Source organism: Apium graveolens, chromosome 1 (assembly GCF_009905375.1).
Source record: "Apium graveolens cultivar Ventura chromosome 1, ASM990537v1, whole genome shotgun sequence".
Taxonomy (NCBI): domain Eukaryota; kingdom Viridiplantae; phylum Streptophyta; class Magnoliopsida; order Apiales; family Apiaceae; genus Apium; species Apium graveolens.
The window spans coordinates 56,038,898-56,054,178 of record NC_133647.1 but is presented as its reverse complement, the minus strand read 5'-3'; the positions used below and the strand labels follow the sequence as shown (position 1 = coordinate 56,054,178).

At 38.9% G+C, this 15,281-nt stretch overlaps 1 non-coding gene across 1 annotated transcript; it reads right to left on the bottom strand.

Moving 5' to 3' along the window:
- Window positions 1–6,053: 6,053 nt before the first annotated feature.
- On the bottom strand, window positions 6,054–6,160 carry LOC141683362 (small nucleolar RNA R71). The gene has a single exon (XR_012560246.1). It is a non-coding gene; the product is annotated as a small nucleolar RNA R71 (small nucleolar RNA).
- Window positions 6,161–15,281: the final 9,121 nt, after the last annotated feature.

The window sequence follows — 15,281 nt, the reverse complement described above, 5'->3', positions numbered from 1 at the left end:
CGATTAAATACAAGGCATGGATCTCGTGTCAAGCCTATCTAATTCAATCACTTGCTTACCATTTACTATGCGTAGTTCTATGCAAATTAGAAACTCCTTTCTAATTTCATTCACTCTGGCCAGAGATTCCTGAACTAGCATAAGTGGATCAGCCTTGAACATTCGCTTCCTTCACTGGAAGGGGTAGATCCTTTATTGATCATACACTATCTTCGTGTACAAATTCCTATACCCAGAAGAGCCCTAATAATTGTCCCTGGAGACTAAGAACTAAACCAAGGCATAGTTCAGTGTACACAAGATGACTATGATGACCTCAAGTCTAAGGATACTTGTACAACTATCACTAAGTGAACAACTGCTGACACGTGAGTGAACTCCATCAGTTGTTCAGCTGGGCGAGTCATGTTCAGTGAACTTATTCCATAATAAGCACCTACATACTAGCTATAGTGTCACCACACAAATGTCTATGAGAACAGACATCCTTCATAATGAAGCAAGCATAGTATGTACCGATCTTTGCGGATTATTAATTACCAGTTAGTAATCCTATGACCAGGAACTATTTAAGTTTAGAGTTATCATCTTTTTAGGTCTCACTATTATGATCTCATCATAATCCATAAAAAGCTTTACTCTAAACTATGGTATATCTTATTTAAACACTTAAATAGATAAAGCCCGTAATAAAAACAAAACAAGTCTTTATTAATATCAATGAAATCAAAACAGATTACATAAAAGTTATTCCTAAATCCTAATACATGATTGGACTTAGGACATATTCCTTTCATGTTTATCAATCTTATTCAATTTTCCAAGTAATTTTCTGAGCAATTCATCCGTAGCCATAAGAAAAATATTAAAAAAAATTGGTTAACAATACCCGTGAACTATGCCGATGAACAGTAATTTATGAATAGTACCCCCCGTGAACAGTACTCGTGAATAGTAAAAAAAATTTAAAACCTAGATCTCCCAACAATTAAGAAATTGGAAAAAAAACCTAGGCTCAAAAAAAGAAAAGAAGAAGAAAAGGGATAAAAGAAGAAAAAGATATTTCAAAAGAACACGATTAATGCAGAAACGTGAACTTTGAATCTCAAATTGCTTAGATCAATCCAGAAACTAAGTAATTCAAATCTAATCTTCAAAATAATCAAGTAATTAAAGTTTAGAGAAAAAAAACTACTCATAGTTTATCTCAAACACAAGTTTTATATCATCCATTATCTCTCTTAAAAGATTACATGAGAGGGGTATTTATAGGCTTAGATAATAACCCAACCCCAATAGGATTCCAAGAGAAATTCAAAATAAGCTTGAATTAGCCAATATCTGAATCCTTCCAAGAAACAAATTTGAAAACCAAACCCGAATAGAAAAAAGACAAAAACCAAATAGAAAAATGAAATCCTAAGTGCTTAAAACAAGAAAAAACCTTTCAAGTGAAAGCTAAAAACTTGCAAGCAAAATTCTAATTAATATTTATATAATAATCAGCTCCTTGTCTAACTTCATGCATCACTCCTTTATTTCTTGTTGTCCAAGTAAACTTCATAACTCATGTTTGCATCCTCTCCAATTGAACATCACCACGAGCACACATAACCAAATCTAAATTAATATATTCATTCCTTGATCCTCATCATTCTCCTCTCCTTTGAAGAAAATTCATCCTCGAGTTCTAAAGTATTTAAGAATAAGCACATAACGACATGATTTCTCGTAGAACTTGAAAGTGTTGAATTTCAATTCCGTGACCAGTATCTTATGAAGTAAACTCGAAAGAATAAGATAGTTTGTTGAGATAGGTGCATTCAACAAGTTCTCTACCCCCCGAAAATCAATGTGTTCCATTAGGACGATGTTGTTTTCCTTGTACCAAACCTCTTTAGTTTCGAACTTCTCCTTTAGTTTCTCTTCACCTTCAACAATATCGTCACACACAAATTTAGGAGATGCATCTATATGATTTTTTTAACAACCAAAACACTTTCTTTCTTCATGCTTCTCTATCATAGCTTCTTTTGTAATTGGTTCATCATTTTCATCCAAACTTGATGTAGTCGCCACATGTAACACCTGGTAATCTACAACAAGATCCGCGACATTCTCCACACTGACAAAGTCTTCTTCTTTAGTTTCTTCTGAAAGAGTAAACTTGTGAATGGAAGACTTCAATTTCTCATCTTTTTGTAAAGATTCAAATTCCAATGGAAGATTGCATACATCATTAAACGAGATATATGGACTTGATTTAACCTTTCGATAAAGAGGAAAATTCAATCCACGAATAAATCTTCCAATTTTCATTGTTTCCGTCTCCTCCAAGTCACAAATAAGGCGCAATTTATAAAATTCAGAAATATACTCAGAAACACACATGGTACCTTGAGAGACGAATGTCATCTTCATTATACATTCTAATTTATAATACAAAGGAATATATTGTGCATGAAGTTTCTTCTTCAAAGATGTCCAAGTCATAATCTTTTCTTTTCCAGATCTAACTCTTTTTGTGTTTAGATTATCAAACTACAAGTCTGCTTCCTTTGTAAGTTTAAGCGCTGCAATCTTGAATATTCTCATCTCAGTCAAACCTATATAAGCAGAAATCTTGTCGAGTTGTGTAACCCATTCAACAAAATCATCTATGCTCCCCAAACCTATAAAATAACCAAGCTCTATGACAGGATCATAGACTTCATCACTATCTTTCACCTTAATTAAAATTTTACCCAATGCATCAAACCTTGATTCCGTTGAATTAGCAAGCTTTTGAGTACGTTTATCAATCTTATTCAATTTTCCAAGTAATTTTCTGAGCAATTCATCCGTAGCCATAAGAAAAATATTAAAAAAAAATTGGTTAACAGTACCCGTGAACAGTGCCGATGAACAGTAATTTGTGAACAGTACCCCCGTGAACAGTACTCGTGAACAGTACTCGTGAATAGTGAATTTTTTTTAAAACCTAGATCTCCCAACTATTAAAAAATTGGAGACTAAACCTTGGCTCTTGATACCAAATTGATGTGGATCACACCACAAAGAAAGAAAAGAAGAAGAAAAAGGATAAGAGAAGAAAAAAATATTTCAAAAGAATACGATTAATACAGAAACGTGAACTTTGAATCTGAAATTGCTTAGATCAATCCAGAAACTAAGTAATTCAAATATAATCTTCAAAACAATCAAGTAATTAAAGTTTAGAGAAAAGAAAAACTACTCATAGTTTATCTCAAAACACAAGTTTTACATCATACATTATCTCTCTTAAAATATTACATGAGAGGGGTATTTATAGGCTTAGACAATAAACCAAACCCAATAGGATTTCAAGAGAAATTCAATATCAGCTTCAATTAGCCAATATCTGAATCCTTCCAGGAAACAAATTTAAAAACCAAACCCGAATAGAAAAAAGACAAAAACCAAATCCAATTAGGAAAATAAAATCCTAAGTGCTTAAAACAAGAAAAACCCTTTCAAGTGAAAGGTAAAAACTTTCGAGCAAAATACTAATTAATAATTATATAATAATCAGCTCCTTGTCCAACTTCATGCACCGCTCCTTTATTTATTGTTGTCCAAGTAAGCTTCATAACTCATGTTTGCATCCTCTCCAATTGAACATCACCACGAGCACACATAACCAAATCCAAATTAAGATATTCATTCCTTGATCCTCATCAAGTGTTAGCTTAGGGTATTAAAATATAAATATAATATATTTTTAAACTCAAATATTATTTTAATTAATTTTACAAGAATATTAATATAAGCACTCATATTGTAAATATACGAATTATATATGTAGTTAAATATATTTAAGTAATTAATTTTTTATTAAAATGACTTTTTAACCTTTTATTATAAAAATTAGAGAAAGCAATAAAATATAAATAGCAGGTTTTGGGCAGAGCGCGGTAAACTTATTAGGCTCTTGATAAGTGGCATTTTATACCACTTAGAACGTCTTAAAATGGCTTAAATTGGTGTCTTGAAATCAAGTATTTTGTGTATTTGATGCGTTTTTCTAGTGTTTATGCATTTCAGGGTATTAGTTGCATTTCGGGGGAGGAATCATCAAGAATAAGCCTTGGCATGTGTTCACCATTGCGAGAGGAAATAAACGGGCAGATTACGGCGAAGAAACGGAGCAAAATCAGATTTTTTCCAGTACAGGTCTGAGCGCCCGCTCAGTATAGCTGAGCGCCCGCTCAGCTATGCTGAGCGGCCGCGCAGGGTCGGGGAAAAAATATATTATTTCAGGACTTCTACTTCTGTTTGGTTTCCACTTCTATGTAATCTGAGTTTTATGGGACTATTATATAAGTAGATTTGAGACGTTTTCACAAGGGGGGATTGAAGAAGATTGTGTTTTTATGCAAGGAGTGAAGGAGATAAGGAAGAAGACCGATTTAGCACACCGGAACGAAGATGAAGCATATTTTCTTGTGATTCTTGTTTCGTTGTAACATTGGATACTAGTTTTCTTACTTTGAACTTATTTACTCTTGTGACGTACTCTATTTTAATATAATTAGTTTAGTTATTATTTTCTTGTGTTTGTTTATCATGATTTCATATGAACCCATGATGACGATAAGTGCTATTATGGGCTAATCGTGATCATGGGGTTGCAACGGATTTATTATGGAATTCTTTAGTTAATTGTTTAGTACTTTAGTGTGTGATGATTGTATGATATCTAGTATTGGTTGTGCGTATTCGTCTTATGTGCGTCGCGAACATATAAGATAGGGTGTTAATCTCTTGTGAAGCGACGGTGGATCTTGAGATTTAGAACTTGCCATGCTAGCATAGGTTCATGTATGTTGTGCATGATTAGTGGGTAACTCTAACAGTTTTATTTGCCCTATGTAATCAAAAGGAATAACTTGTGCTTAAATCGTTGTTTTGTCAATTTCTGTAGACATATAGGAACTCAACATAATTGATGACTATTCAACTTCTATCTTAATTGTGGATGCTTGGTAGAATGGTATTAGCACAATAAAAGTTGGCTTTTATCAGTTTCGTGTTATTCGATTAATATCATCATTGTCACATGCTAAAGGTAATAACAATGGCTATTGAAGGAAGTAATAATGAAGTTGTGATCTCATGAGTGTTTTATTATTGATAATTTGAAGTGTTAAGTAAGTGCTTAATTAAGTAGTTAATTGTAGTTAATATTTAATTAACAATCTTAAGTGTTAGTGTCTTAATATTGAGAAGTAATCATACATTGGTGAGTGAGTTTAATAAGACAATAATTTAGTGTGAGTCTCTGTGGGAACGAACTAGAAAGTATTCTATATTACTTGCGAACGTGTATACTTGCGTGAATATTAGTGCGTGATTTCGCCCTAACAAGTTTTTGGCGCCGCTGCCGGGGACTCGGCGTATTTGTTTAGTTTATGTACTTACCATCATTGGTCATTAGGACTCAGTGATTAGGACGTAATAGTTACTTATTGTTTCCGGTTGTGTTTCAGGTACTTTTGCAAGCGTTTATGCAAACTCGTTCTCGTGCTCGCAAGAAGACTTTAGATACAGCTGAGGAGACAGACGAAGTTCTTGATATTACGGAGAAGTTAGATTTTGAGGATTCGGATTCAGGAACTGAGCGGAAAGAACCAGTAAACATGGGAGATCGTATTGTTCAAGCTGATCCAGCTCTTATGGATTTTTCTCGGCCTAAAATTGATGACATTCAGTCAAGCATCCTTCATCCGGCTATTCAAGCTAACACCTTTGAAATCAAGTCGGGCACTATTCAGATGGTGCAGAATTCTGTTTCTTTTGGAGGAGCGGCAACTGAAGACCCCAACACGCACATAAGGAATTTTGTCGAGATCTGCAGCACTTTTAAGTATAATGGCGTGACTGATGAGGCTATCAAGTTGAGGCTTTTCCCATTCTCACTGAGGGACAAGGCTAAAGACTGGTTACATTCTGAACCAGCTGGGTCCATCACTACGTGGCAAGATCTTGCGCAAAAGTTTCTGGTGAAGTTTTATCCAATGGCAAAGACTGCTGCTATGAGGAGTGCTCTTACTTAGTTTGCGCAGCAACCTACTGAATCTATGTGCGAGGCTTGGGAACGCTACAAGGAAATGTTGAGAAAATGTCCACATCATGGAATACAGGATTGGATGGTGATCACTGGTTTCTATAATGGTTTGGGGGCCCAATCTCGGCCCATGCTCGATGCAGCAGCTGGAGGCGCCTTATGGGCTAAAAGCTATACTGAGGCGTATAATCTTATAGAGACGATGGCTGCAAATGAGCATCAAAACCCAACTCAGAGGATGACGTTAGGCAAGGTAGCAGGTATTCTGGAAGTTGATACAGCCACCGCTATTGCAGCCCAGCTCCAAGCGCTATCAATGAAGGTTGATTCTTTGGCTACATATGGAGTTAATCAAATAGCTATGGTTTGTGAGCTTTGTGCAGGTTCTCATGCTACGGATCAGTGTTCTCTGGTCAATGAATCTGTTCAGTATGTGAATAATTATCAGCGACAACAGCAGCCTGTGCCAGCGACCTATCATCCTAACAACAGAAATCATCCAAATTTCAGCTGGGGGAATAATCAGAATGCTAGTCAGCCACCATATCAGCAAGGAGTGAGTAAACAGTTTAACCCACCTGGATTCCAGCAACCACAACAGTATGCTACAAGGCAATCATATCCTCAACAGGGAAGTACGGTTGCACCTACTAGTGCTGATTTTGAGGAACTTAAGCTGTTATGCAAGAGTCAGGCGGTTTCTATCAAGACCTTGGAAAATCAAATCGGTCAATTAGCCAATGCAGTGCTCAATCGTCAACCTGGCACTCTTCCCAGTGACACGGAAGTACCAGGCAGGAAGGAAGCTAAAGAGCAAGTCAAGGCTATTACCTTAAGGTCTGGAAAAGTTGCTGATGCTGAAAAGCCAAAAGAAGGAGAAGCTAAAATTAGTGATGAAGAATCTAAGCAAAAGGAGAAAGCGGCGGAACCAAGGAAGACTACTGTTGAACACACTCTGCCTGAGGCTAATACAGGGGAGAAACAACTCTATTCTCCACCACCTTTTCCTAAAAGATTGCAGCAACAAAAGCTGGATCGACAGTTCGGGAAGTTTCTGGAGGTGTTCAAGAAACTTCACATCAATATACCTTTTGCTGAGGCTCTGGAGCAAATGCCTAGTTATGCGAAGTTTATGAAGACTATTCTTTCAAGGAAGGTGAAACTGGATGACCTTGAAACCGTTGCTCTCACGGAAGAATGCAGCGCTGTTCTGCAGCAAACGTTACCACCAAAACTGAAAGATCCAGGAAGCTTCACCATTTCTTGCACCATTGGCAATCCGACTTTTGACAAGTGCCTTTGTGATTTGGGAGCAAGCATTAATCTGATGCCGTTGTCGATCTTTAAAAAGTTGGATCTGCCTGATCCAAAACCCACATACATGTCTCTACAATTGGCTGATCGTTCCATTACTTACCCAAGGGGCATAGTGGAGGATGTGCTCGTCAAGGTGGATAAGCTCTTCTTTCCTGCAGATTTTGTTATTCTGGATTTTGAGGAAGATAAGAAGATTCCCATAATCTTGGGAAGACCTTTCTTGGCTACTGGCCGTACCTTGATAGATGTGCAAAAAGGTGAACTTACTATGCGGGTATAAGAGCAGGATGTGACCTTCAACATATTCAAGGCAATGAAATTCCCTACAGAAGATGAGGAGTGCTTAAAAGTAGATGTGATTGATTCTGTGATTACTTCGGAACTCGATCGCATGTTAATGTCTGTTGTATTGGAAAAGGCCTTAGTGGGGGATTTTGACAGCGATGATGAAGATGGCAACGAGCAATTACAATATCTGAACGCTTCTCCCTGGAAGCGAAAGCTGAACATGCCGTTTGAATCTCTTGGTACTTCTGACCTTAAGAATGCTGAAGGAAAGCTCAAACCATCAATAGAGGAAGCACCTACCTTGGAGCTCAAGCCATTACCTGAACACTTGAGGTATGCTTTTTTAGGTGATTCATCTACGTTACCTGCTATTATTTCATCTGACCTTTCAGGTAGTGAGGAAGACAAGCTCTTAAAGATTTTGAGAGAATTCAAATCGGCTATTGGATGGACCATAGCAGACATCAAGGGGATAAGTCCTTCATATTGTATGCATAAAATTCTGCTAGAGGAAGGTAGTAAGCCAACTGTGGAACAACAGCGAAGACTGAATCCCATCATGAAGGAGGTGGTGAAGAAAAAAATTCTGAAATGGCTGGATGCAGGCATCATTTATCCTATTTCTGACAGCTCGTGGGTGAGCCCCGTACAATGTGTACCTAAGAAAGGAGGTATCACTGTGGTCGCAAATGAAAAGAATGAGCTCATCCCCACTCGAACAGTTATAGGATGGAGAGTATGCATGGATTATAGAAAATTGAACAAAGCCACAAGGAAGGATCACTTCCCTCTTCCATTTATTGATCAGATGCTTGACAGGTTGGCGGGTCATGAGTATTTTTGCCTTCTGGATGGTTATTCAGGGTATAATCAGATTTGTATTGCACCAGAGGATCAGGAAAAGACTACCTTCACTTGTCCATTTGGCACGTTTGCTTTTCGCAGAGTTTCGTTTGGGTTATGTGGCGCCCCGACCATTTTTCAGAGATGTATGATGGCTATATTCTCTGACATGATTGGAAATAACGTCGAAGTGTTCATGGATGACTTCTCCGTCTTTGGACATTCATATGATGAATATTTGAATAATCTGCGCGCCGTACTCAAAAGATGCGTGGAAACTAATTTGGTGCTCAATTGGGAGAAATGCCATTTTATGGTGTGTGAAGGCATTATTCTTGGGCATAAGGTCTCTAACAAGGGTCTGGAGGTGGACAAGGCCAAGGTGGGAGTCATTGAAAATCTTCCCCCACCTAACTCTGTGAAAGGAATCCGTAGTTTTCTTGGTCATGCGGGTTTTTATCGGTGATTCATCAAGGACTTTTCAAAGATATCTAAGCCATTGTGCAATTTGCTTGAGAAAGATGTGCTTTTCAAATTTGATGATGAATGTTTGGTAGCATTCGAGACTCTCAAGAAGAGTTTGATCACTGCACCAGTTATTACAGCACCGGATTGGACAAAACCATTTGAGATGATGTGTGATGCGAGTGATTATGCGGTAGGTGCAGTTCTGGGACAGCGCAAGAAAAATCTCTTCCATGTGGTCTACTATGCGAGTAAGACTTTAAATAGGACCCAATTGAACTACACCACTACTGAGAAGGAGCTTTTGGCTATAGTCTTTGGTTTCGAGAAATTTCGATCTTATCTACTTGGTACGAAAGTAACAGTATTCACTGATCATGCGGCTATTCGCTATCTGGTTTCCAAGAAGGATTCGAAGCCGAGACTCATTCGTTGGGTACTTTTACTTCAGGAATTTGAGTTAGAGATCAAGGATAGAAAAGGTACTGAGAATCAAGTAGCTGACCATCTCTCTAGGTTGGAGAATCCCGATTCTACTTCACAAGATAGGACGTTAATCATTGAATCTTTTCCGGATGAGCAGTTGTTTGCAATTCAGGAGGAAGAACCATGGTTTGCAGATATTGTAAACTATCTCGTCAGCAATGTAATGCCTCCTAATTTGACATCCGCTCAAAAGAAGAAGTTTCTACATGAGGTGAAGTGGTATATGTGGGATGAACCATATTTGTTTACACAGGGAGTTGACCAGATCATCAGGAGATGTATCCCGTTCTGTGAGATGGAGGGGATATTACGAGACTGCCATTCCACGGTTTATGGTGGACACTATGGTGGTGAGAAGACGACAGCTCGTATTCTGCAAGCAGGTTTTTTTTGGCCTACTTTGTTCAAGGATGCTCATCAGTTTGTTTTAAGGTGTGGTCGTTGCCAAAGAGTGGGAAATTTGACAAGGAAGGATGAGATGCCATTAAATATGATGCTTGAAGTCGAGGTCTTTGATGTTTAGGGAATCGATTTCATGGGGCCTTTTATCTCATCTTGCAATAATCAGTACATCTTGCTGGCAGTCGATTATGTCACAAAATGGGTCGAAGTTAAAGCTTTACCGACAAATGATGCAAAGGCAGTGCTAAATTTTCTTGATAAGCAAATTTTCAAAAGGTTTGGAACACCTCGGGTAATCATAAGTGATGAAGGATCGCATTTCTGTAACCGTAAGTTCACTTCTATGATGCAGTGTTATAATGTGAATCATCGAGTAGCTACTGCCCATCATCCGCAAACAAATGGTCAAGCGGAAGTGTCTAACAGAGAGATAAAGCGCATTCTAGAGAAGGTTGTTTGTCCGTCAAGGAAGGATTGGTCTTTAAAGCTCGATGAAGCTGTTTGGGCTTATAGACAGCATACAAAACTCCACTTGGTATGTCCCCATTTCAGTTGGTGTACGGTAAGGGATGTCATCTACCTGCGGAGCTTGAGCATAAGGCTTACTGGGCATTGAAAAAGTTGAACCTGGATTTAGATGCAGCTGGTAAGAAAAGAATGCTTCAGCTTAATGAACTTGATGAATTTCGACTTCAAGCTTACGAGAATAACAAAATGTATAAGGAAAAGGTGAAGAGGTGGCACGATAGGAAGCTACATCCTAAGTTATTTATGCCGGGGCAACAAGTTCTCTTATTTAACTCTCGGCTCCGACTTTTTCCAGGGAAGTTGAAATCGAGGTGGTCTGGGCCTTTTATCGTCAAAACTGTGTTTCCACATGGAGCGGTGGAAATTTTTGAGAATGATCCGGACCAAGCATTCAAGGTTAACGGTCAGCATTTGAAGCACTACTATTGGGACATGGCAAACCGAGAAGTGGTTAGTGCCATTTTGTTGACTACTTGAGAAGGGTACGAAACGTCAAGCTAATGACGAAAAAGAAGCGTTGCGTGGGAGGCAACCCATGAATTGTTGTTATAGGAACCCTTAGAAGTTAATAACCTATCCAAAAACACAAAAAAATCAGAAAACAGGGGCTGAAAAAAAAAATTCCAGTGACCCCCTGAGCGCCCGCTCAGCATTGCTGAGCGACCGCTCAGCAAGCTGAGCGCCCGCTCAAGGGTCGAGTACCAGAATTTTTTTAACAGTTCAGAAAAAAAAAAACAAAAACACAAAAACCCATCACAGCCCATAAACCCACGAATTCTTTTCCCATTACCCCATGATTTTATCCCTCATCCCCACTCCTAATCTAATTTAACCTACTCCACACCCTATATATACATACACCTATCCTACATATCTCCCACAAACTTCCTACACTTAAACTCTCTCCCAAGCACCAAAACTCAGTTCTTACACACTTTTATTCACGAATCAAATGGCACCCAAGAGAGCATGCACTATTGACAGCAGCAGCACAGTTCCTACTGCTGATTCATCGAGGGGTACTGCTGCAAGGCCTCGGTTAACTGACAGAGCCGCGGAGGAGGAGTACACTAGGCTGTTGGGGAAGCCGATTATGAAGGAGAGAGGGTTTTTACCATCAGGGAGGGATGGTGAGTTGCTGCCCATGATTGCAGAGAAGGGGTGGATAGCTTTTTGTGAGTCACCCGAGGCGGTACTGATGAGCGTTGTTCGCGAGTTCTACGCAAACGCGAAGGACGAAAAGAATGGGTTTTCTGTGGTCCGAGGGCTGACAGTTGATTATCACCCTGCGGCGATTCGCCGTGTGATTGGCCAGCGAGAGAGGAAACCCGAGTAGGAGAACTGGAATGAAAAGACTGCTGAGGATTTTGACTTGGATTTGATTTGTGCGACTCTCTGTCGACCGGGCACAGTTTGGACCTTCAGGACCGGCACTAATGAGTATCGTCACTTTCCGGCGATCGCCATGAACAGGTATGCCCGTGCATGGAATGCATTTATTTGTGCTAATATTTTTCCTTCTTCACATGCACACAAGGTCACAGTTGAGAGAGCACAGTTGTTGTGGGGAATTCTGAATGAGGAGTACTATGTGGACCTTGGTGAGTTTATCTACCAAGGAATTCTGAAGTTTTTGAGGGGAGCGAAGCATATGAACATCCCTTATGCATCCACGGTTACAAAGCTATGCCAAGCAGTGGGAGTGAACTGGCCGGCTCATGAGCAGTTGCAGTTGCCGGCAGCTCCGATTGATTCTGGGACGCTGAATGGGATGCAGGAGTGGACCGGTGGTGAGCCTAAGGAGCATGGGCTGGGTTATCGTCTTCCAGGAGGGCGTCCAGCACGAGGTGCTACTATGGCTAGGCCAGGGCGTGATGAGACTGGTTCTTCGAGAGCTCAAGAGGGTGCTGGGATGGTTGATGCCCAGTATAGGAGGCTTACACGGCGGATGGATGCTATGTACGAGACGCAGAGCAGATTTGCTCAGGAGCTCACCCTTGCGTTAGGGACTACTTTTCAGGGCCTTGGAGCTGATATCCAGTGGCCAGTTTTTGGTGAGGACTCTGCATACCCGCCGCCTGATACTCCACCCACTGAGGGTGATGATGATGATGACTCCGAGTAGGTATACCCTGTGTTCCTTTCTACTACCTTCACTGAGGACAGTGAAGATTTTAAGTTTGGGGGTGGTAGTTAAGGAATATTGTGTGTGTCATATAGCTGCATATTCATGATAGCTTAGTTCATATAGTTGCATAATTTATGCCATATAGTTTTTTTTGTATGTCATGTAGCTCATGCATTTACCATGATCCCTTTTGCAATGATTTATCGACTGAATTGTGATATTGATGCGAGTGTAGTGATAGCATTAAAGTGATATTAAGTCGTGTAGGTTGATATGCATGCTAGAAACACTTGTAATTCCACTAAGTCTTAGAGAATGCGTAAGGGCTAGATTGTTGTTATGATTTGGTTGTTTTCGAGGTCAATCTATTTATTATGCTTAGAATTCGATAATAGGTTCTTAGTGATAAAGGCATGAAAAAGAAAAAAAAAATTGGAGAAAAAAAAAATGGAATTCGTTGCTAGTTGTGGCTAGGCGTCAAATGGCTAGTAGCCGGCTCGCATATGGTGCGAGTAGTCTAGGGTTGAGCAAGATGGAGCGAAACGCACTTGCTCAGAAGTTAGAAAAAAAAAATAATAATAATATTTAGTTTATGCATAATTGATCAAGAGTGGGCTCTTTGGTATTCGAGTTATTAAGTTCTTAGGGGACTTTGTGCCTAGTGACCTAAGGCTTTTAGAGTCTGGGATCCGCTAACCTAACGCTCGTTACATGGATACCATTGTATAAGTCTTTTGTGGACCTCACTCATTGCACGGTCAATTAAGCATTTGTGTTGTGAATAAAAAGCACGATTCCGTAATAAGCTCCAGAATTCTTGTAGTGTTGAATATCACTTTATGCCTTGAATTTTTATTCTCTGTATAATCATGTGATTGCCTTGAGGATAGTCAAGTCATAATAATTGGTCTAGTTCCGAAGCATATCTGTTAAGCATTTGCACACACCACGTTTCTGGTTGTATGTCCGTTTGCATGAGTTTATTGACCTTTAGTTGTCTATCTGCATTTGTTAAGATGTTGTAATTTGGTTGGTTAATTGTAGAAAGGGGGATCGCTGCATTTTCATATAGATTGCATTCATGCATGTTTTTATTTGTTTTTGAGTCTGTGACGCTTGAGGACAAACATCGATTTAAGTTTGGGGGTGTGATAAGTGGCATTTTATACCACTTAGAACGTCTTAAAATGGCTTAAATTGGTGTCTTGAAATCAAGTATTTTGTGTATTTGATGCGTTTTTCTAGTGTTTATGCATTTCAGGGTATTAGTTGCATTTCGGGGGAGGAATCATCAAGAATAAGCCTTGGCATGTGTTCACCATTGCGAGAGGAAAGAAACGGGCAGATTACGGTGAAGAAACGGAGCAAAATCAGATTTTTTCCAGTAAAGGTCTGAGCACCCGCTCAGCATAGCTGAGCGGCCGCGCAGCAAGCTGAGTGCCCGCTCAGCTATGTTGAGCGGCCCCGCAAGGTCGGGGAAAAAAATATATTATTTCAGGACTTCTACTTCTATTTGGTTTCCACTTCTATGTAATCTGAGTTTTATGGGACTATTATATAAGTAGATTTGAGACGTTTTCACAAGGGGGGATTGAAGAAGATTGTGTTTTTACGCAAGGAGCGAAGAAGATAAGGAAGAAGACCGTTTTAGCACATCGCAACGAAGAGGAGCATATTTTCTTGTGATTCTTATTTCGTTGTAACGTTGGATGCTAGTTTTCTTGCTTTTGAACCTAATTACTCTTGTGACGTACTCTGGTTTAATATAATTAGTTTAGTTTTTATTATCTTGTGTTTGTTTATCATGTTTTCATATAAACCCATGATGACGATAAGTGCTATCATGAGCTAATCGTGATCATGGGTTCGTAACGGATTTACTATGGAATTCTTTAGTTAGTTGTTTAATACCTTAGTATGTGATGATTGTATGATATCTAGTATTGGTTGTGCGTATTCGTCTTATGTGCGTCGCAAACATATAAGATAGGGTGTTAATCTCTTGTGAAGCGACGGTGGATCTCGAGATTTAGGACTTGCCATGCTAGCATAAGTTCATGTATGATGTGCATGATTAGTGGGTAACTCTAACCGTTTTATTCGCCTTGTGTAATCAAAAAGAATAACTTGTGCTTAAATCACTATGTTGTCAATTTCTGTAGACATATAGGAACTCAACATAATTGATGCCTATTCAACTTCTATCTTAATTGTGGATGTTTGGTAGAATGGTATTAGTACAATGAGAGTTGGCTTTTATCAGTTTCGTGTTATTCGATTAATATCATCACTGTTGCATGCTAAGGGTAATAACAATAACTATTGAAGGAAGTAGTAATGAAGTTGTGATCTCATGAGTGTTTTAATATTGTTAATTCGAAGTGTTAATTAAGTGATTAATTAAGTAGTTAATTGTAGTTAATATTTAATCAATAATTCTAAGTGTTAGTGTCTTAACATTGAGAAGTAATCATACATTGGTGAGTGAGTTTAATTGAACAATAATTAGTCTGAGTCTCTGTGGGAACGAACTAGAAAGTATTCTATATTACTTGTGAACGCGTATACTTGCGTGTATTATTAGCGCATGTTTTCGCCCTAACATTCTAATGACCAGAACTTCACCTTACGTGCCAGTCTTTTATGGATAATTAGCGATTTCCTGGGATATGTAATGTTATCTGGATGGAGCACAAAAGGGTATTTAGGATGTGCCGTATGCAATTACGAGACCTC